Raw genomic sequence first — 21,612 nt, 5'->3', positions numbered from 1 at the left:
ATATGATACTGTATGTGGAAAACCCAAAAGACTCCACCCCAAAACTGCTAGAACTCATACAGGAATTCAGTAAAGTGGCAGGATATAAAATCAATGCACAGAAATCAGTGGCATTCCTATACACCAATGACAAGACAGAAGAGAGACAAATCAATGAGTCGATCCCATTTACAATGGCACCCAAAACCGTAAGATACCTAGGAATAAATTTAACCAAAGAGGCAAAGGATCTGTACTCAGAAAACTATAAAATACTCATGAAAGTAATTGAAGAAGACACAAAGAAATGGAAAAACGTGCCATGCTCATGGATTGGAAGAACAAACATTGTGAAGATGTCAATGCTACCTAGAGCAATCTACACATTCAATGCAATCCCCATCAAAATACCATCCACTTTTTTCAAAGAAATGGAACAAATAATCCTAAAATTTGTATGGAACCAGAAGAGACCCCGAATAGCCAGGGGAATATTGAAAAAGAAAAGCAAAGCTGGAGGCATCACAATTCCGGACTTCCAGCTCTATTACAAAGCTGTCATCATCAAGACGGTATGGTACTGGCACAAAAACAGACACTTTGATCAATGGAACAGAATCGAGAGCCCAGAAATGGACCCTCAACTCTATGGTCTACTAATCTTTGATAAAGCAGGAAAGAATGTCCACTGGAAAAATGACAGTGTCTTCAACAAATGGTGTTGGGAAAATTGGACAGCCACATGCAGAAGAATGAAACTGGACCATTTCCTTACACCACACACAAAAATAGACTCCAAATGGTTGAAAGACCTAAACATGAGACAGGAGTCCATCAAAATCCTAAAGGAGAAGACAGGTAGCAACCTCTTCGACGTCAGCCGCAGCAACTTCTTCCTAGAAACATCCCCAAAGGCAAGGGAAGCCAGGGCAAAAATGAACTATTGGGATTTCATCAAGATAAAAAGCTTTAGCACAGCAAAAGAAACAGTCCACAAAACCAAAAGACAACCGACAGAATGGGAGAAAATATTTGCAAATGACATATCAGATAAAGGGCTAGTATCCAAAATCTCTAAAGAACTTATCAAACTCAACACCCAAAGAACAAATAATCCAATCAAGAAATGGGCAGAAGACATGAACAGACATTTTTCCAAAGAAGACATTCAGATGGCCAACAGACACATGGAGAAAAAGTGCTCAACATCGCTCGGCATCAGAGAAATCCAAATCAACACCTCAATGAGATACCACCTCACACCAGTCAGAATGGCTAAAATTAACAAGTCAGGAAATGACAGATGTTGGCGGGGATGCGGAGAAAGGGGAACCCTCCTACACTGTTGGTGGGAATGCAAGCTGGTGCAACCCCTCTGGAAAACAGTATGGAGGTTCCTCAAACAGTTGAAAATAGAACTACCATACGATCCAGCAATTGCACTACTGGGTATTTACCACAAAGATGCAAATGTAGGGATCCGAAGGGGTACGTGCACCCCAATGTCTATAGGAGCAATGTCCACAATAGCCAAACTGTGGAAAGAGCCAAGATGTCCATTGACAGATGAATGGATAGAGAAGAGGTGGTATATATACACAATGGAATATTATGCAGCCATCAAAAGGAATGAGATCTTGCCATTTGCAACGACGTGGATGGAACTGGAGGGTGTTATGCTGAGTGAAATAAGTCAATCAGAGAAAGACATGTATCATATAACCTCACTGATATGAGGAATTCTTAATCTCAGGAAACAAACTGAGGGTTGCTGGAGTGGTGGGGGGTGGGAGGGATGGGGTGGCTGGGTGATAGACATTGGGGAGTGTATGTGCTATGGTGAGCGCTGTGAATTGTGCAAGACTGTTGAATCACAGATCTGTACCTCTGAAACAAATAATGCAATATATGTTAAGAAAAAGAAGAAGATAGCAGGAGGGGAAGAATGAAGGGGAGTAAGTCAGAGGGGGAGACGAACCATGAGAGACGATGGACTCTGAAAAACAAACTGAGGTTTCTAGGGTGGAGGGGGGTGGGGGGGATGGGTTAGCCTGGTGATGGGTATTAAAGAGGGCACATTCTGCGTGGAGCACTGGGTGTTATGCACAAACAATGAATCCTGGAACACTACATCAAAACCTAATGATGTAATGTATGGTGATTAACATAATAAAAAATAAAAAAAAAGAAAGAACAGGAAAAAGAAATAAAAGCACTGCTCATTTTCAATTTCTTAAACTGTGTGGTAGGCACAAATGTATTATTTGTAGTATATAATAGTATATAATTTGTAGTATATTAATAGTATATAAAATACTATTTTTTAAAGATGTATTTATTTATTTTAGAGAGAGAGAAAGAGGGAGAAAGAGCAGGCGGGAGGGGAAGAAGGAGAGGCAGATTGAGAAACTCAAGCAGACTTGGCACCGAGCATGGAGCCTATCTCAAAACCCTGCGATCACGACCTGAGCTGAAACCAAGAGTTGGATGCTTAACTCATTGTGCCACCTAGGTGCTCCTAATACTATTTTAAATTGTGTGTGTACATACGTTACATACAAGTCATATATGATGACATATATATGTGTATGGCATTTTATAAATATATGCAGAAATTTTACATCTATGACATTTTAAAAATTAAAATTATGGACCTTGCATTATTATATCTGAGTTTGCATTTCAACTTTACCATATTCCAGATGTGATCCTGAACACTTGTTTGTTTGTTATGTGGACTCTATGCCCAGCGTGGAGCCCAATGTGAGGCTCAAACTCAGGACCCTGAGATCAAGACTTGAGCCGAGATGGAGAGTCAGATACTTAACTGACTGAGCCACCCAGGCTCCCTGATCCTGAGCACTTGTTAACCATATTAGCCACTTTTTCCAACTTTCTAAAATGGGAAAGATACTTGATTTAAAGGGAAAGAGTCAACTGAGACATTTTTCATTTCTAAGACTCCCATTTCCTCAAAAAATTTTTTAATGTGAAGAACATCAGCCTTGGCAGTACACTGATAAAGAGTCCTGCAGGGGGCTCACCTCCTCCCCGGTGGACTCTACGAGCAGTCCCCGACCCCTGGATCAGGGGTGGGCTCTGCACGGCAGACACTGGCCCCACTTCCAGAACAGTTCTCCCAAAGACTTCATAATCAGCTCTTGTCCCCTTGCAGTAATTTAAGCTTTGTTGTGACTGTTATTGTGAAAGGGGTTTCACTGAGATGGCCATCCAGTCCTTGGAGCAATTTGCCTTACCCTGGTCCCCGAATGAAGACCTTAGAAGATGTCAAATCGAGACTGCACTCTTTTAACATTGCCAGCATACATCTACTGCAATCTGTTCTCTAAATCTCTGAAAGAAAATTCAATAGATGAACAGCCTCTGCCAAAGTGAAACTTTAAAAACTAGATTCTGTTCATTTACAGGATTTAGAGGTAATATTTCTTCACGGATTAGTATGTAAGTGGGACAAACACTTAAGTTTTATGACTCACTGGATATTAAACTGCTAATCTTTTATAATAAAACAGACTTTGTTCATAATTTCTGTGACTTTTCATGTTTTCCCATTCCTGTTTTTTTTTAAAGATTTTATTTATTTATTTACTTTAGAGAAAGAGAGAGCACAAGCAGGGGGAGGGGCAGAGGGAGAGGGAGAAGCAGACTCTACGCTGAGTGCAGAGCTTGACGTGGGGCTCAATCTCACAACCCCGAGGATCATGAGCTGAGCCAAACCAAGAGTCAGACACTTAACAGACTGAGCCACCCAGGTGCCCCTCCTTTTCCTTTTTAATGGTACTTCACATCAGCTATTTCAGGAGGCCGCTATATTCTTGCCTCTCTCAAGCCACCCAAAGTAAACAACTGTATATGCAGCCAGACATTCCGTCAACAGGGAAGGTTTGCCTCGTTACTACCTTTCAGCCACATTCCTGAGAAGGCTGTAACCACACAGCAGTCCACTTCCCACTGGGCATGGATTCTGCAGAGGCCCCTGTTTTTATTCCTTAGGTGATTGTTCTTATAGAATTCTTAATGAGGCCACTGGTCTGCATTCAAGCCATCGGTTAATGCAAACTCATTTGGACCCTCCAAACCGGATCAGACCTGATCTCTTAAATGCCATTTCCACATGATTATGGGTTGCTGTTGAGCACACCCAGCCTTAGGTGTTGGGGTCAGATATCTCCAGCTCATGATGGGCAATGGTTATGTAAAGTCTGGAGAGACATGCGTTCGGTCTCTACTCAGTCTCAGGACAAGACAGAAGCAGTTACCTTAAAGGAGGATGGGTATGTGTGCAATAGGAGATAACTTGTCTGCAAACATTTACAGGTCTGTGCTGGTGTGATCCTGCTGGAGCCTGCCAGAAGCAGGTTCATCTTCCATAAATGTTCAGTTAGCACTGGATATTCTGGGTTTTAAGGCCGAAATGTCAGAGAAGCTCCACCAGCCTGGGCCTGATGCAAAGCCTTTTCTTGTTCTATGCCTCACTCAAAATAGCTGCTGAAAGAGATACATAGCAGATAGATCAGACCAGCTCCCTAAATATAGTATGACTACAAAGATAAAAAGACTCACATAGATAATATGTCCCATTTGAGTAATACGGGGTGCAATGTGCACCATTTCATTTCTCACTTTAGAAGGGTAGATAAACATACTCCAGATCCCTGGACGTTCAGAGCGGATAGGCTTCTGAATTTTCATGCGGTGTATCCCACACACTCTGGCCATGTCTGCTAGTAAGGGATTTTTAGTTTTCGCTACTACCTGCTCATCAGGTTCAATTAGCATGACATCATCAATAGAGTAGTGAGATGTTCTGCAGTGAAAATATTTACAGATTAAATTATGGCAGCTTCAGTGGGTCCTCGCCAAGTAGTAGAAAGAAAAGAGAATTTTCCACATGGAAGGTAGAGTAAAAGGATCTATGTTGATTTGCTATGTTGATTAGAGAATGAGCAATACAATAAAGCAAAGGAGATCAGAATACATGGATGCATAAAACAAAATTTAATGAGTTAGAAGGTAGAGATTGTAAAGAGTAGTAAATAAATGTAAAAGTTGATTTTTTTTAGAGGAGGGGGGAAGGGCAGAAGGGGAGAGAGAATCTTAAGCAGGTTCCATGCCCATCGCAGAGCCCAACAACATGGTGCTCAATCTCACAACCCTGAAATCATGACCTGAGCCAAAGTCAAGAGTTGGACGCTTAATCTACTGAGCCACCCAGGTGCCCCCCAAAAGCTGTTTTTTTGAAAAATTAATACACAAAAGATATCAATTTCTAATTTAAAAGAAGAAAAAAACAAAAAAGCTCAAATTTTGAAAAAAAAAAGTTAAAAAAAAGATAGCAAAAAAATAATTTAAAAGAATAAGAGTCATAGCTCTGAAAGTTATTTCCCGTGATATCCTTATTTGCTACAGATTAGGTTTACTTTGTGTGACAAAAAAAATCGTAATACAATATGATTTGGCACCCTGAGAATAATATTCTTAATCTATTACTAATACATGTTTTAATCTGGGTTAAATACTTTATTGGAAAAATATAACTTTCTAAAATGATTCCAGGGGTGATATGAAATATAACAGCCCAATTTTTATAAAATAAGTAGGAGAAAATATCACTGTTGTACTTCAATGTAAAGCATCGGATTGCATGGGTAGTGCTATGCACAGTGTTAAATCTTATACATCAAACCTTCTCCTGAGGTGTATAATGCTCCCAACTAAACCTGATACTGTTGCTTTTGTTTATATTGTATTAAAAAATACCAGTCTACTTCTATTTTATCGATATGCATTTTTACAAAGAACAGATTTTGAATCTTAAGATGTTCTTCCTATATAAACAAAGATCTTTTATTTTTCACCTTAGCTCTGTGAATATGATGAATGATATTAATACATTCCTTAGTTCTAAAAAACTTGCATGTCGGATTCACCCAAATTTAGTCAAGTTCTATTATTCCTTTAAAATTTTCCTGGATTCCATGTGCTAAAAGGATTTTCATTTCCTATTTATAAAGGGATTGGTCTGAAAACATCCTTTTGGGCTCATCTTTTCATTGTTATTATTTATTGGTATTTTTCTTCAAATAAGTTAGCAGCTTTTGTTCTCTTATATAATCTGGAATAGTGCTGCCCATCTCTTTTAAGCCATGCTTCACTGAAGTTCTGTGGTTTCATTAGGTTCACACTCATCTTTTTTTCATAAGAAAGGTTAGTGTTATTTTTGTAGATCACACAGTCATAGAACTTGATCTAAAACTTTTGATACAAATAATATGCCAAGATTGGCTACAAAATTTATAAGACACGATGCAAAGTAAAAATTTAGGCCTCTTGCTCAAAAACTACTAGAAATGTTAAGATGACCACAAAAGTGTATGACACAAGGCATGGGGCTGTTCTGTGTGACTTCCCACATCACATATCCATAAGCAGCAATGGTGACCCTACACATCTCTTTCATAACACCACAAATATGGAGCCAGAAAGAACTTGGAAACTATATTCTGATTTCATAGAAACTTAAAATAAGTCCATTATCTTAGGCCATACTTTCAAAAAGTCTTGCTTTGTTGTGTTAGGCAGGGGTGGAAGGTTGGTATAGGGGATGGTTGACAGCAGTTCTAAGCCTTCCAGACCCAAATTCTGAGCATCACCCTGCCTTACCTAACTGGTTTTGCTGGGTATGTCATCCTCCTCAGTTTGCAACAGATTGTTGACTGAACCACTTGTATGTGGGGAAGATTCAACAGCTGGTTCTTACTGCTGCATTCACTTAGAAGATGTTTCTGTTATCCGTGCTAGCATTGTTTATACCACTGATCACTAAGTTGTCTTCATAACTTAGGGAACTCAGTTTCTGTACTAGTGATCTCTTAAAAAATGACCACAGAGCTGTTTTTAAGAACTAAGTAGTAAAGACCAATTCTATCTTCTTTGAATTCTTTGAATTCTATCTGGAGGCACATCAACAGTTAGAGCCAGTAAATGTAAAAAAGCAGGCGTGATGTTCCTCAAGAAGGTAAAAATAGAGCTACCCTATGACCCAGCAATTGCACTACTAGGTATTTACCCCAAAGATACAAATGTAGTGATCCGAAGGGACACCTGCACCCCAATGTTCATAGCAGCAATGTCCGCAATAGCCAAACTGTGGAAAGAGCCAAGATGTCCATCAACAGATGAATGGATAAAGAAGATGTGGTTCATATATACAATGGAATATTAGTCAGCCATCAGAAAGGATGGATACCCACAATTTACATCAACCTGAATGGAACTGGAGGGGATTATGCTGAGTGAAATTAGTCAAGGAGTGAAAGACAATTATATGGTTTCACTCATATGTGGAATATAAGAAACAGTGCAGAAGATCATAGGGGAGGGAGGAAAAACTCCAGGAAACAAACTGAGGGTTGCTGGAGGGGAGGGGAGTGGGGGGAGGAGGTAATTGGGTGATGGGCTTTAAGGGCATGTGATGTGATGAGCGATGGGTGTTACAGGCAACCGATAAATTATTGAGCACTAACATCTCAAGCTAATGATATACTATATGTTGGCTAACTGAATTTAAATTTTAAAAAAAGGAAAAAGAAAAAGGCAGGTATGAGGGTTTTAAGGATAAGTTTAATAACAGCTCTTAATTCATGAGCGACAGAATGAAAGCCACTCCAAATGGCAAAAGTAGGTTGTTTGTTTCATCAAAAATGGCTGACCCTGACAGGCAAAAGGATATGGAGGTTTAGTCCCAGTGAGCAAGGATTTTTTTTTTAACTAAATTGTTTTCTGTTTATTATGCAGAACAACGGCATAAATGTCCCCTGTTCATTCTCAAGGGACTGAAAGTCAAGATTTATGTCACTGAAGACCATTTATTTTCAACTCTTTCACTGAACAATTTTTAGCCCTCTGAATGAACAAAGCCCTTCTTTTCACTTTAAGTGGTGGTAGGACATTTTGTCCTTGATAAGTTATTGTCATTGGAGTTCCAAAATCATTTAAATCACTAAACATATGAAGCTGACTATGAGAAACAACTTGCAATTACTCTTCCTTTGAAAAAGATGGAGAAATTGTGGTATAAACCCATTAAATCCTCTCTCCAAATGTAAGTCAAGGACCAGTGTTCTACACTGTCAAGCACCAACAGTACACAAGTACCACACAGGTCTTATAATCTGCAGTAGAAAGAGCCAAGATATGATATTTTAATTTTCTGCATCAGTTTGGTTTTTAAGTTAACTTTTAAAATTACATTGTATAAACTCTTTTGAATTTAGAAGGATCACAAAATACTGTGATACAATTATCTTTATCCATGGTTACAGAGTTCCACTTGGGACTAAATAATAGAAATAAAATTTTTTTTCAAAATGGAGACATTTTCAGCTTAGGTTGTATGAAACTTGTACAAGTATGCACAGTTACTGAGCTGTAGATTGCTGCTGTGGTAGAACCATTGAGATTAAGTAAAACAACCTCTTTGTTTCCTTAGGGAAACTGGAGCCCCCAAAGTAAAGTGCCTTCCTCTAGAGCATGCAAGTAGTACCTGGCAAAGATTAGGATTTCTGACTTTAATTTAGTGCTGTCACATGCAAAGAAAAACAAGTCAACTTGACTTATATTTGTGTGTGTATGAGGGGTTACATCAATGTGGTTTAATCATCTGATTGCTTTAACCATAAGAGTCTCAATCATTGTACATATTTGGTTATATCTGAAAACTCAAAAGCCATATGAAAAGGAAAGTGTTTACAATGATCCTAATAATAGTGCTGAATTCCAGGCAACACAAATACAGGTACTTTTCTTCTTGGTTCTTTTCCTTTTTAAGTACCCTGTTATCATTTTTCAGAAATTCACAGGGGCTGAGGAAGTCAAATGCACTTGGCAGAGATTCTCCCCACCAGGCAGTTTCAGCGTGGGGAGGAAGCAGGGGTCCTTCTCTGCACTGGTGACATATGGGAGCAGGGGCTGTCCTAGGTGAATGACAGTTAGGGAGGGGCAGCAAAACTGCAGATGACCCTTGATCTATGATGCAAGCTTTCCCTTCTATGCCTCTGTGTCTTCCTAGGAGTTTTAAAATTCAAGAACACGTGAGTGTGGCTGGACTTTTAGCACGGTAGAACAGTAAAGGAGCCCGTATCTGTATATCCATTGGCACAGAGCTGCGATAAAACAATGTGCACAGGTGGAAAAGTGGAGGCCAAGACCCCAGAGGAAATACGGGGAGGCGGGACGCTGGAGTCACCGAGGCTGGGGAACTGTGCCCTTGCCTCGCACTCTAAGGGCAGGCTGTCCCAAACTGCACCCCGGTCATAATCTGGGGTCCGGAGAGGGGAAACTGGGAAGCACGTTGGAGGGCTGGAGCCCGATATGGACATACGAGGGAGGGAGATGGAATCCAGTGGGAAGGAAAGAAAGGAAAAAAGACAGGCAGGTGGGGAACGGAAAGGTTCTGGCATCCCCGTTTACGAGTGGGGAAATGGGGCTCCTTAGAGTAAACTTCTTCAGGGTCATTTCTCACTACTGTGTGTGGTGCCTCCCCACCAAGCTCCTCAGCTTGTTAAGATAATACTTTGTAGAAAGGACGGCACAAAAGGAATCTGGAAATTGGTGAAAGCCATCGTCTTGGCTGTACAGGTAGGTAGAGGGTCCAGAGAACTCAGGCGGAGGGAGACGTGACTCAGCTTCCTGTTACTGCAGCTTCCAGTGACTCTTGTCTTATAAGCATATTTTCTACGATGAGTATTTATGGCTCAAAAAACTAAGAACAAAGAAATACAGGGCTTTTGTTTTAAAAACGTATACGTACAGCACATGAATTCATTTGGGTATTAGCCTGGGATTTTTCTGAGTTTTTTTTCTCCTCTCCTCCATAAATGCAGCCAAAACCTTTCACTCCCTCTTGTCTCAGGTTTATTACGAAAGTAGTACTTGCTTGTAAGTGATGACCAATTCAAAATCAAAATTAAGAATAAAGTTCCACTCAAAATAGCATTAAAAATACTTAGGAATATGTTCAATAAAAAGAAGCAAAGGCTTACAAACTAAAAATTACAAAACTTTGCTAAGAGAAATCAAGGAAAATATAAATAAATGGAGATACATTGCATGCTCATAATTGAAAGCCTCCATGTTGTTAAGAGGGCAATTCTCCCCAAATTGATCTATAGTTTCAATTTACTCACTATAAAAATTTCAGAATTTTTTGGTGTGTGTCTAAATTAACAAGCAAATAAAATCTTTATATGGGGATGCAAAACACATAGAATAGTCAAAACAATTTGGAAAAAGGTAAAGTTGGAGGACTTTTCACTTACCAGTTTCAAAACTTGGTGTAAAGCTCCATTTATCAAGATAGTAAAGATAGTCATATAGGCAAAAACAGAATTGAGAATGCAGGAAAGAAATAATTGTATTTATAGTCCATTTGTTTTTGACAACGGTGACAAGAATATTTGGGAAAAGGACAATATGTTCAACAAATAGTGCTAGGACAACTGCATATCCATGTGCAAAAAGATGAACTTAGACCTATACCTCACACCACCTACAAAATTAACTCAGAATGGATCATAGAGCTAAATGAAATAACTAAAACAATGAAACCTGCAGAAGAAAACACAGGAGAAAATCACTGAGACCTTGGGTTAGGCAAATATTTCTTCAACGTGACACTAAAAACCCAGGCCATAAAAGAAGAGAACAGATCAACGGGATCTCACCAGAAATCACCATTAATACACATCCATTAGAATGGCCAAAATTCATCACATTGACATCACCAAATGCTGGAAAGGATGTGGAGCAACAGAAATTCTCATTCACTGCTGGTGGGAGTGAAAAATGGTATAGCTACTTTGGAATACGTTTGGTGGTTTCTTACAAAGCTAAACATACTCTTACCATATGATCTTGGAATCACACTCCTTGGTATTTACCCAAAGGATCTGAAAACTTATGTGCACACAAAAACTTGCACATGGATGTTTATAGCAGCTTTATTCAAAATTGTCAAAATTTGGAAGCAACCAAGATGTCCTTCAGTAGGTGAATTGTTAAACAGTGGAATATCCAGACAAGGAAGTATTACTTAGTCCTAAAAATAAATGGGCTATCGAGCCATGAAGAGACATGGAGGAATCTTAAATACATATTACTAAGTGAAAGAAACGAGTCTGAAGAGGCCACACACTATGAGATGCCAACCATATGCATTCTGAAAAAGGCAAAACTATGGGGGCAGTGAAAAGGTCAGTGGTTGCCAGGGTGGTTAGGGGGAAAGGAGGGGTGAATAGGCAGAGCACAGAAGACTTTTAGGACAGTGAACACTCTATATGATACGATAATAGTAGGTACATGTTGTTATCCATTTGTACAAAGCCATAGAATGTACAACACCAGGAGCGAACCTTGATGTAAACTATGGACTTTGGGTGGTAATGATGTCTCAATGTAGGTTTATCCATTGTAACAAATGTACCCCGCTGGTGGAGGATGTTGATAAGGGGAGGCTGTGCATGTGTTGGGGCAGAGAGTATATGGGATATTTTTCTTTTTTTTTTTTTTAGTTTATTTTTATTATGTTTTGTTAATCACCATACATTACATCATTAGTTTTTGATGTAGTGTTCCATGATTCATTATTTGCGTATAACACCCGGTGCTCCATTCAGTACATGCCCTTTTTAATACCCATTGCCAGGCTAACCCATCCCCCCACCCCCTCCTACTAGAACCCTCAGTTTGTTTCTCAGGGTCCATAGTCTCTCATGGTTCATCTCCTCCTCCAATTCCCCCCCCTTCATTTTTCCTTTCCTGCTCTCTTCTTTTTTTTTTTTAACATATAATTTATTATTTGTTTCAGAGGTACAGGTCTGTGATTCAACAGTCTTGCACAATTCACAGCACTCACCATAGCACATACCCTCCCCAATGCCTATCACCCAGCCACCCCATCCCTCCCACCCTCCACCACTCCAGCAACCCTCAGTTTGTTTCCTGAGATTAAGAATTCCTCATATCAGTGAGGTCATATGATACATGTCTTTCTCTGATTGACTTACTTCACTCAGCATAATACCCTCCAGTTCCATCCATGTCATTGCAAATGGCAAGATCTCATTCCTTTTGATGGCTGCATAATATTCCATTGTGTATATATACCACATCTTCTTTATCCATTCATCTGTCGATGGACATCTTGGCTCTTTCCAGAGTTTGGCTATTGTGGACATTGCTGCTATAAACATTGGGGTGCACGTACCCCTTCGGATCCCTACATTTGTATCTTTGGGGTAAATACCCAGTAGTGCAATTGCTGGGTCATAGGGCAGCTTTATTTTCAACTGTTTGAGGAACCTCCACACTGTTTTCCAGAGCGGCTGCACCAGCTTGCACTCCCACCAACAGCGTAGGAGGGTTCCCCTTTCTCCACATCCCCGCCAACATCTGTCGTTTCCTGACTTGTTAATTTTAGCCATTCTGACTGGTGTGAGGTGGTATCTCACTGAGGTTTTGATTTGGATTTCCCTGATGCTGAGTGATATTGAGCACTTTTTCATGTGTCTGTTGGCCATTTGGATGTCTTCTTTGGAAAAATGTCTGTTCATGTCTTCTGCCCATTTCTTGATTGGATTATTTGTTCTTTGGGTGTTGAGTTTGATAAGTTCTTTAGAGATTTTGGATACTAGCCCTTTATCTGATATGTCATTTGCAAATATCTTCTCCCATTCTGTCAGTTGTCTTTTGGTTTTGTGGACTGTTTCTTTTGCTGTGCAAAAGCTTTTTATCTTGATGAAGTCCCAGTAGTTCATTTTTGATATGGGATGTCTTTCTACCTTCCTCTTAATTTTGCTGTGAACATGAAACTGCTCTAAAAAAAAAAAGTCACAGTCAAGAAAATCACCATTAAGAAAATGAGAAGACAAGCGACAGGTTGGGAGAGAATATTTGTAGAACATTTATCTGATAAAGGACTTATAGCCACAAGTTACAAAGAACACTTATAACTCAATAAGATAAACTGATAAAAGAAATGGATAAGACATATGAACAGACATATAGAATAAGGCATATGAATGGCTAGGAAGCACAATGAAAAGATGTTTAAAGTCATTAATTATTAAAGAAATGCAAATGAAAACCACAATGAGGTACTATTTCACACCTACAAAAATGGTTATATTAAATGCTAGCCAAAAACAAGTGTTGGCAGGAATGTGGAGAAAATGAACACCCTCACGCATTTCTTGTGGGAATGTAAAATGGTGCAATCACTTTGGAAAATTTCTTTAGCAATTTCTCAAGAAGATAAACATAAAACTACCGTATGACCCATTATCTCCGCTGCGAGGTATTTACCCAAGAGAAAAAAATATATATTTTTTTTATATTTTTTTATATATCCAAAATGGATATTTTATATCCATTCACATATACATTAAGACTTACATGTGAATGTTCATAACAGCATTATTTTTAATAGCCCAAACTGGAAATAACCTAAATGTTCATCAACTAGGAATGGACAGGCAAATGTGGCACATTTATACAATGGATTATTATTCATCAGTAAACAAACTACTGACATATGCCACATCATAGATGGATCTTAAAACATCATACTAAGAAAAAGAAGCCATATTCAAGATAATATATATTGTATGATTCTATTTACATAAACTGTGTGGAAAAGATAAATTTTTAAAGACAGAAAATAGATTAGTGGTTGCCTGAGGCTGAGGGTAGGAATGGGGATTTACCGTAAATGAGTATGAGGAACGTTATTAGTGGGATGAAAGCATTCTAAAACTGATTTTTAATGGATTTATTATCAATAAACTTGGTAAAAGTAATATATGCAGTCAGATTAATTAATTTGGATATTAATTGTTCTGTCTCGATGAAGAACTTAAAGTCAATAGGTTCTGCATGCAACAATTTATAAGTGTGACTGAACTTTTAGCAGCAAATAGTAAAGCAGCCCATAGTCACACATCAATCAGCACAGAGGGACATACTGGAACACATCTGGTTTATAAAATTTCACATCCCTTCTTTTTAATGTTTCTAATAACTGGGGAGATAATTTCTCTATTCAGCAGTGCTGATATCAGAATGGTAAATCAGTGCAAAATAACATAAGAATTACACAATGTGAGGTCATCTGAATTACTCTTTGCATATTATTAGTATATGTCAAATATGCCTAAAAATAATTAATTTTCAAGTAGGTTATGTCTTCTTTTTCTTTTAAGCATAGCATGTAATTGTGCATTTATCTTAGATATCCTGTGTACCTAAGAAGAATCTGATAATTTGTCAATAGTGAATACATTAAAAACTGTATTTAACATTTATTTTCTCATTTTCAAGAAAGACAATGAATAATGGGGAGAAGAGTTCGTCCATCTTAAGGTAAAAAGAGAAGGGCTTACTGTAAATGGAAATGCTAGATCCAACAGTGATTAAATCAACACGGAATACAGTTAGTAAGGGTCCACATCTGGTTTCATGTTCTCCGGTTGTCATCCTGATATTCGTAATGATTTTTTAGCAAGGGGCCCCACGATTTTATTTTGCACTGGGCCCATCAACTTAGGTAGCCAGCACTTTACAAAGATAATAGTATCTGGAGAAAGGTGGTCCTTTACCATAATAGTTCTGCTTTCATTGTCCTCCTTTGTTGAAACATTTCCTCTCCGTGTGCATAAAATATGACAACGTGTGCCTTATGGTGGGTGTAGTCAAACAGCTGAAAGAATCCGTGCAAACTTCTAACTCAGCATCATCATTTTGTTCAATTTACTTAATTCTTGGCAGATAGTACAAGACAGTCACCGGTTCTTATGAAAAACGTGGAAAGGTCATCCTGCGGTGCTCACCCAGCACCGTATTTGCTCATGGGAGTGGTGTGTTTAAGTTGAGCAGGTCGGGAAGAACAGCTGTCCAGTGGTCTCATTGCTGGAGGCCACAGCAACTCTATCACAGTTGAAACTTTGGGATAGAGAAGACGAAGGAGGAAGAGGTGCCAGACGGGATAAATGGTACTTATTTTGAAACTAAAATCCATAAATTATCCTATATTAAACACACTTATGAAAGCAAGCTGGCAACATCTGCTAATGATGGTGAGCTGCTGCAGGCCTATGTGAAGGCTATCAAAAGCTTTTTATAAATGAATAAAACATGGACCAGAGAGCACATATTTTCTAGGAAGTAAAAATGTATTCCTCTCAGCTTCATATGAAACAACACTCACTTTCTTCTTCTATCTTTTTTCAGCTCCTTCCCCACTCCATGTCTTCCACTCCTTCTGCAGGGACCTATGGTTGTAAGACCTCCACCTTCCCTTTCCATTTACACCCACACGTGTACGTACATACACACATCACCCGAGTAACCGTGGCCACATTGGTGCTGGGAATGAGGACTCTTGGCAGCAACACAAGAGTTGCACTCTTGGCAGCAGGGAAGTGAGTTGATTGATTAACCACATCTCACCGTAGAGGGGGATGCTGATGGTGGAGGCAGGGAAGGGAGGTTAAAGGAAAGTGTATTACACATTTGCTGATCTTAGAGAGGGATCTGCTCTATGGCTACCAACCAGCCAAGGGCCTGAGATTTGCAATTCCTTTCCAGTTTTTGCAGAAGCTTCCTTTGGAGGAACACTGATTTAATCAATGTGTCACTATTTTATATTCATGTACAAAGGGAATGTTTGATGCTACAGAGGGCAAAAGCCTACAGTCAGCCTGGAACCTGATGGACACCCTGATTAGTACAGGGGACCAGGCTAAAGCACAAGGGCAACAGGGTAAGCATCGAGGCCTCTGGACCTCGGTTCACATTTTCTTCTGGAATGCCCTTGTTCAGGGAATAATTGCATTCAGTCTTAAACCTAGCCCACAAGTCATCTTCTTCAGTAAGTTATCCTGCCTCTTCCAACTCAAGTCACCACATTCTTACCTTTGCTTTTATTTTTTGCTCTTTTCACTGTTAATAATCATGTGCCTCTCTTCTAAACAGAGAGCCTCACTGAGGACCCAAACAAGATTCAAGAAAACTTACTTTTCAAAAGACCTACTGGAGAAAGGCCTGTAATTTGGCCCCTCAATGTGATCCCAAAGGCATTTATATGTATTTATCCATGTGATTTTATTTTACCTAACAGGATATGAACAAGAAGTGTTGAGTCATCAGTGATCTGTTGCTGAGACTGAGCAAACTATTTAGATACATTGATATTTCTCTCGGTTTACCTCCTTCACCATATCACAGAGGGGCTTCAATTTGGTAAACGTTTACTAATCATTTATGAAAGACCTCGTATTAGTTTCCTAGGATGGGTATGACAAAGTACCACAAACTGAGTGGCTTAGCACAGTAGAAATATATTGTCTAACAATTTCAGCTGCGAGAGGTCTAAAATCAAGATGGAGGGCCGGGCGTCTGGGTGGCTCAGTCGTTAAGCGTCTGCCTTCCGCTCAGGTCATGGTCTCAGGGTCCTGGGATTGACTCCCGCATTGGGCTCCCTGCTCCGTGGGAAGCCTGCTTCTCCCTCTCCCACTCCCTCTGCTTGTGTTCCTGCTCTCGCTGTCTCTGTCAAATAAATAAATAAAATCTATAAAAAAAAAAAAAGATGGAGGGCCATGCTCCCTTTGAAACCTGTAGGGGAGAATGCTTTCTTGTCTCTTCTGCTCTGAGGTTTGCAGGCCATCTTTGACATTCCTTGACTTATAGATATATTACTCCAATTTTCTTTTTCACATGGCTGGCTTCTTGTAAGGACACAGCGATTTTGGATTAAGGACCCTCTCTACTCCAGTACACCTCACCTTAATGTAATTAATTATATTTGTAAGACCCTATTTCCAAACAAGGTCAAATTCTGAAGTAGTGGAGTTTAGGACTCCAACAACTTTTTTTTTGGGGGGGGGACACAATTTAACCCATAACTGAATTTATATTAATCTATACATAATATTTTTCCTTTTTTTAGATATTTATTTGAGAGAGAGAGAGAGTGAGCGAGAGAAAGAACACAAGCTAGGGGTGGGGGAGGCAGAGGGAGAAGCAGACTCCTGACTGAGCGGGGCTCCATCCCCAGGACCTCATGACCTGAGCTGAAGGGAGACGCATAACTAACTAAGGCACCCAGGTGCCCCTGTACATAACGTTACTAAAATTCTTCCTCCTTGCAGCGGTGAGAATGCCTTAAATTCCAAATTGAAGATTTTAAAATTTTAATTAAAGCCTCCAACTTGGGCGCCTGGGTGGCTCAGTCATTAAGCATCTGCCTTCCGCTCGGGCCATGATTCCCATGGTCCTGGGATTGCGCCCCGGATCGGACTCCCTGCTCCGCTGGAAGCCTGCTTCTCTCTCTCTCCCCCTGCTTGTGTTCCCTCTCTTGCTGTGTCTCTCTCTGTCAAATAAATAAATAAAATCTTAAAAAAAAAAAATAAAGCCTCCAACTTGATCATGAGTTAATTATAGAAAATGACCTTTTTCTTTTTTCCTGATTTTAAAACATAGCTGGACTTTACTAAGATTTAACAAATGTAACATGCATGTTTACAAATTAGAATAATTTAGTGTATATTTTTCAATGATAACATAATGTTTTTGAGTCCTTCTGAGTAAAGTCCCTTATAAAATAAATCCAGGGTCGATGTCACTAGCAGATTTAGTTTGGGCAACATTCAAGCATCATGTAATGAAGAAACCACAAAATATTTCATAGAATGTTAATAAAATAAAAATGAATGTTTTGAATAGTTTAAAATACAGCTGACCCTTGGACAATGTGGGTTTGATCTGCATGGGTCCAACTGATACATGGATTTTTTTTTGACACCGTTTAGCACTGTTTCTGTATTTTCTCTTCTGTTATGATTTTTTTAATAACATTTACTTTTCTCCATCTTAGTTTTTGGTAAAAATATAGTATATAATACACAAAATAGATGTTAATCGACTGTTTATGTATCCGGTAAGGCTTCTGGTAGACCGTAGGCTGTTAATAGTTAAGTTTTGGGGGAGGAAAAGATATTTGGTTTTTGGCTGTGCAGGAGGTCGGGACTCAACCCCCAAGTTGTTCAGAGGTCAACTATAGTAGTATTTCAATTATTTGGATATAGCCTTGTTTTGCCTTTATTATCTAAATAATTGGTTCAGTTTTCTACTTTCTATTTTGCATATAGAGTACATTTTTGCCCAATAAAATGCTAGTAGAAAATGGTGTGTTTTAGCATTACTTTCTGCATTTCTGCAGTACTTTTAAGCATAAGAAATGCTAAAACTCAAAAGTGGTCATCAGCAAAATAGCAGTGTCATATTAGCTTGAGTGATTCTGTGATTAATGGCCATGTTGGCAATCACTGAAGACTGGATACTCAGATAAGAATCAGCAGAGGGGCTGATGAAAATGTACCATTCACTCTGTAACCAAGACAAAAATGAAAAATGTGACAACCTGTCCCATACAATAAAGCACCCATGAAATTTTGCTAGCTTCACGTAGGAAAAATGCGTGAGTTATCATTTAAGACCAGAGAACCGACTCTAACGATGGAGACAGATGTGGCTGCTGATAACTTCATTCTTAGACCTGGGTGAGTCCCTTGTGCGAGCACTTTCATTAGTAAGGGAACAAAATGGAAAGCGTAAACCAAGCCCCAAATTTAAGCATGAATCAAGAGGGATTACCATCCATTTCATCAGCTTCAATCCATATCTATTTCAATTCAGTGGATCAAGTCTGCTTAAAAGGTATTTTTATTAAGAGTACATTATTCTGCCTTTGAATTTGTCATGATTTGAATTGAAAAGTCTTGTAGCAAGCATCATCATCACATTTTAACTACGGTGACGGTGATGATAGCTAACATAGTGAGTTCCTATGGTAGTAATTGAAGACCAATACCTGAAGGTTTTATTACTTCCTTCCCAAATGCTACAGAATGCAAACAAACCTTTTTCCTATATGAATGTTACTATGCTTTGTTTCAAATGAACCTGGCCACAGATGGTTGGATGAGAGATAACTACCCATTCAAACACAGAAGCTACAAGCTCACCATTGTTCTATAAGCTACGGCAGAAAAGGTGTGTCCAGTAAGGTACTCAATACCTGATGGAGATCTGCTGATCCAATCAAAGGCTCATTCCCAAAAGACTGTTTCGGTTTGGAGGAAATGAAATATTTGGTAGCAGCCAGAACACGAGAGCTAATAAAAGCAGATACAGAGAGTAATCGGCTCAACGTGACGGCAGGGCGCTAGCACAGGAAGCAGGAGACTATTGCTGCTGAGGTGAGAGACATCTGTCCCCATCACGGGCATGCATGTGGCTCCTCCAGAGCATTAGATTCAACTGAGGCCACTGTGCCACTATTAAGGTGGTTTCTGACCCTTGACTTACTCTTTATTTGGCCTGAAAATAGACTTCATCCAGTGAAGTCACTTTAATATGTCTCCGATCTTTAAAATTCATACCTGATAGTACAATGTAAAGAAGTTACATCATTTCACTGCCGTCACTAACACTGGTACGGTAAATTTCTTTCGGATATGGAGGAAGTGAATTCCAAGAAGCCAGCATGAAAGTGTTTTCCTAATTTCTGTGTTTGCTTTCATCTTTGCCATTACAGTGTTTGTCTTTAGAAGTTCTAACAAATGTGGTACTAAAAAATAAAAATTACTGGAAAACTTACATTCTGAAAATAACATGTCCATTTCTAAACAAACATAATTACAAATGCACAAGTGATTATAAGGAAAATAATCTATTCACAATTAGACAAAGTTTTACTTCCACTTAAGAATGATACCTTATCAAAATTTTACTTGCTCTTGAAAAACATACATTGTGTTTACATACGGATAGTCTTTGGCTATAAATTTTCTGTATAAGATTATCTCAAGAATTCTATCACTAGCATATGGATTATTTTCCCATGAAGTTTGTAATATAAAATGATACTATTTGATTTACCTAATTCCTAGGATCCAAACAATTAATGGACCACCCAATATTTAGGGCATACTATATAGAGGCTGAAATTGTATCGAACAAGTTATAAGGCCTAGATTCCAATTTTTGCTCTACCAAAATTAGTTGTAGGTTTTTGGTTAGGTTACTATAATTAAAATGAAGAATCTGACATCCCAGAGATGTTAAACAACTTTGATAAATTATTGCTCAAATTCCTAACAGTATTGAAAACCTCTGATTCTATGATATAAACTGGTCTACTATAATATATAAAATACTATTTCCACTTTTAGTAGTTTATTGTTTGACTAGGATTTACTGCCTCATTATCTAAGAAAAACATTATTAACCAATAAATAAAAATGCAAGGCAACGGATTTTAAAATGTAATCACAGATTGTAAGATGAAGTCTCATCATCATTCTTTGATACAAGGATGATTTTAATGAACCTTGTAGGATTTTAGAGCTGTCTGCAGTGATGTGAGACATGGTTGCCTACACGTTATGGTGTCATTTTCATGTCTATCCCTTTTAAATGAAGTAACATAATACTGTCCAGTCTTTGCAGAATGTAAGGCACCTATATAGCAGGTGTGTGAATAAGGTGTTACCTGTTCAGAACATTTTGACATTGTCTTGGCATCCATTCTATTTTAAGTGAAAATTGTGACTTGCTCAAATGTAATTTAAAATCCAGATCTAATCAGTTAACACTGCAAGTAACTATGTCTTTTCCTTTATATATCACAGTTAGGGTGGAACTGCTCTCTTCCCATTGCTTACACTCTTTCTCAACTGAAGCATTTTATAAGTGATTCATATCATTACAGCTTGTTTGGTGATTTGGAGAGGTCACTAGAAAGGAGATGAACTAAAACTGCTTTATTTTTAAAGAAATTCAGCATGAATTTTAAAGAAACTCACCAAAACATATATCCATTAACATTCCAATTGATCAAAACCACTTTGTTTTATATTAATGGTTAATTAAAACTTCATCTTCCCCCAAATATAGTATCAAGTAAAATTTGTTATTATTGTGGTGAAAACACCAGGGTCCCATTTATCAAATGTGATATAGTCATCTACTGCTTTATTCCCTAAACACATAAACTGTTATTTGATCTCAAGCAAGGCCAACACGAGGTTCTTACTCAATTTGACAATGCACATTTGAGTTACCATATGGAGGGAGTGTTATCCACCCAATATCATCTGGGTCTTGCAAAACTTCTTATCTCACACAATAACAATAAATCAATATACTTGTTGGATGTCTTTTTCATCTTAACAATATTGTGAAAACATTTTAAAAGCGACTATTGTGCATCATCTCTACATGTTTAAGAATGTGGAAATAATTAGTACTTCAAGAAAAGGTATTTATACTTATCCTAGAAATCAGGGACCCTGCAGTTCCCTAAAGAGACGAGGGGGCTAGGAGTTTGTCAGGAGAAAACATCTCCTGTGAGGAAAACATTCCTTACAGAATCAGGATCCAGGGTTGGAATCCCTTAACAAGCTGAGAGGTTTGTAGGACTTATTCTCACCTGTGAAATAAATAAACCTCCTTTGGCCATTACCCACTTATGGCCAAATTAAAATGGAATATTAG

This window comes from Eumetopias jubatus, unplaced genomic scaffold (assembly GCF_037043125.1).
Source record: "Eumetopias jubatus isolate StellerSeaLion01/CBP00866 unplaced genomic scaffold, mEumJub1_p1.0 scaffold_3, whole genome shotgun sequence".
Taxonomy (NCBI): Eukaryota; Metazoa; Chordata; class Mammalia; order Carnivora; family Otariidae; genus Eumetopias; species Eumetopias jubatus.
The sequence above is the reverse complement of the archived record's forward strand: the minus strand, read 5'-3'. Positions refer to the sequence as shown.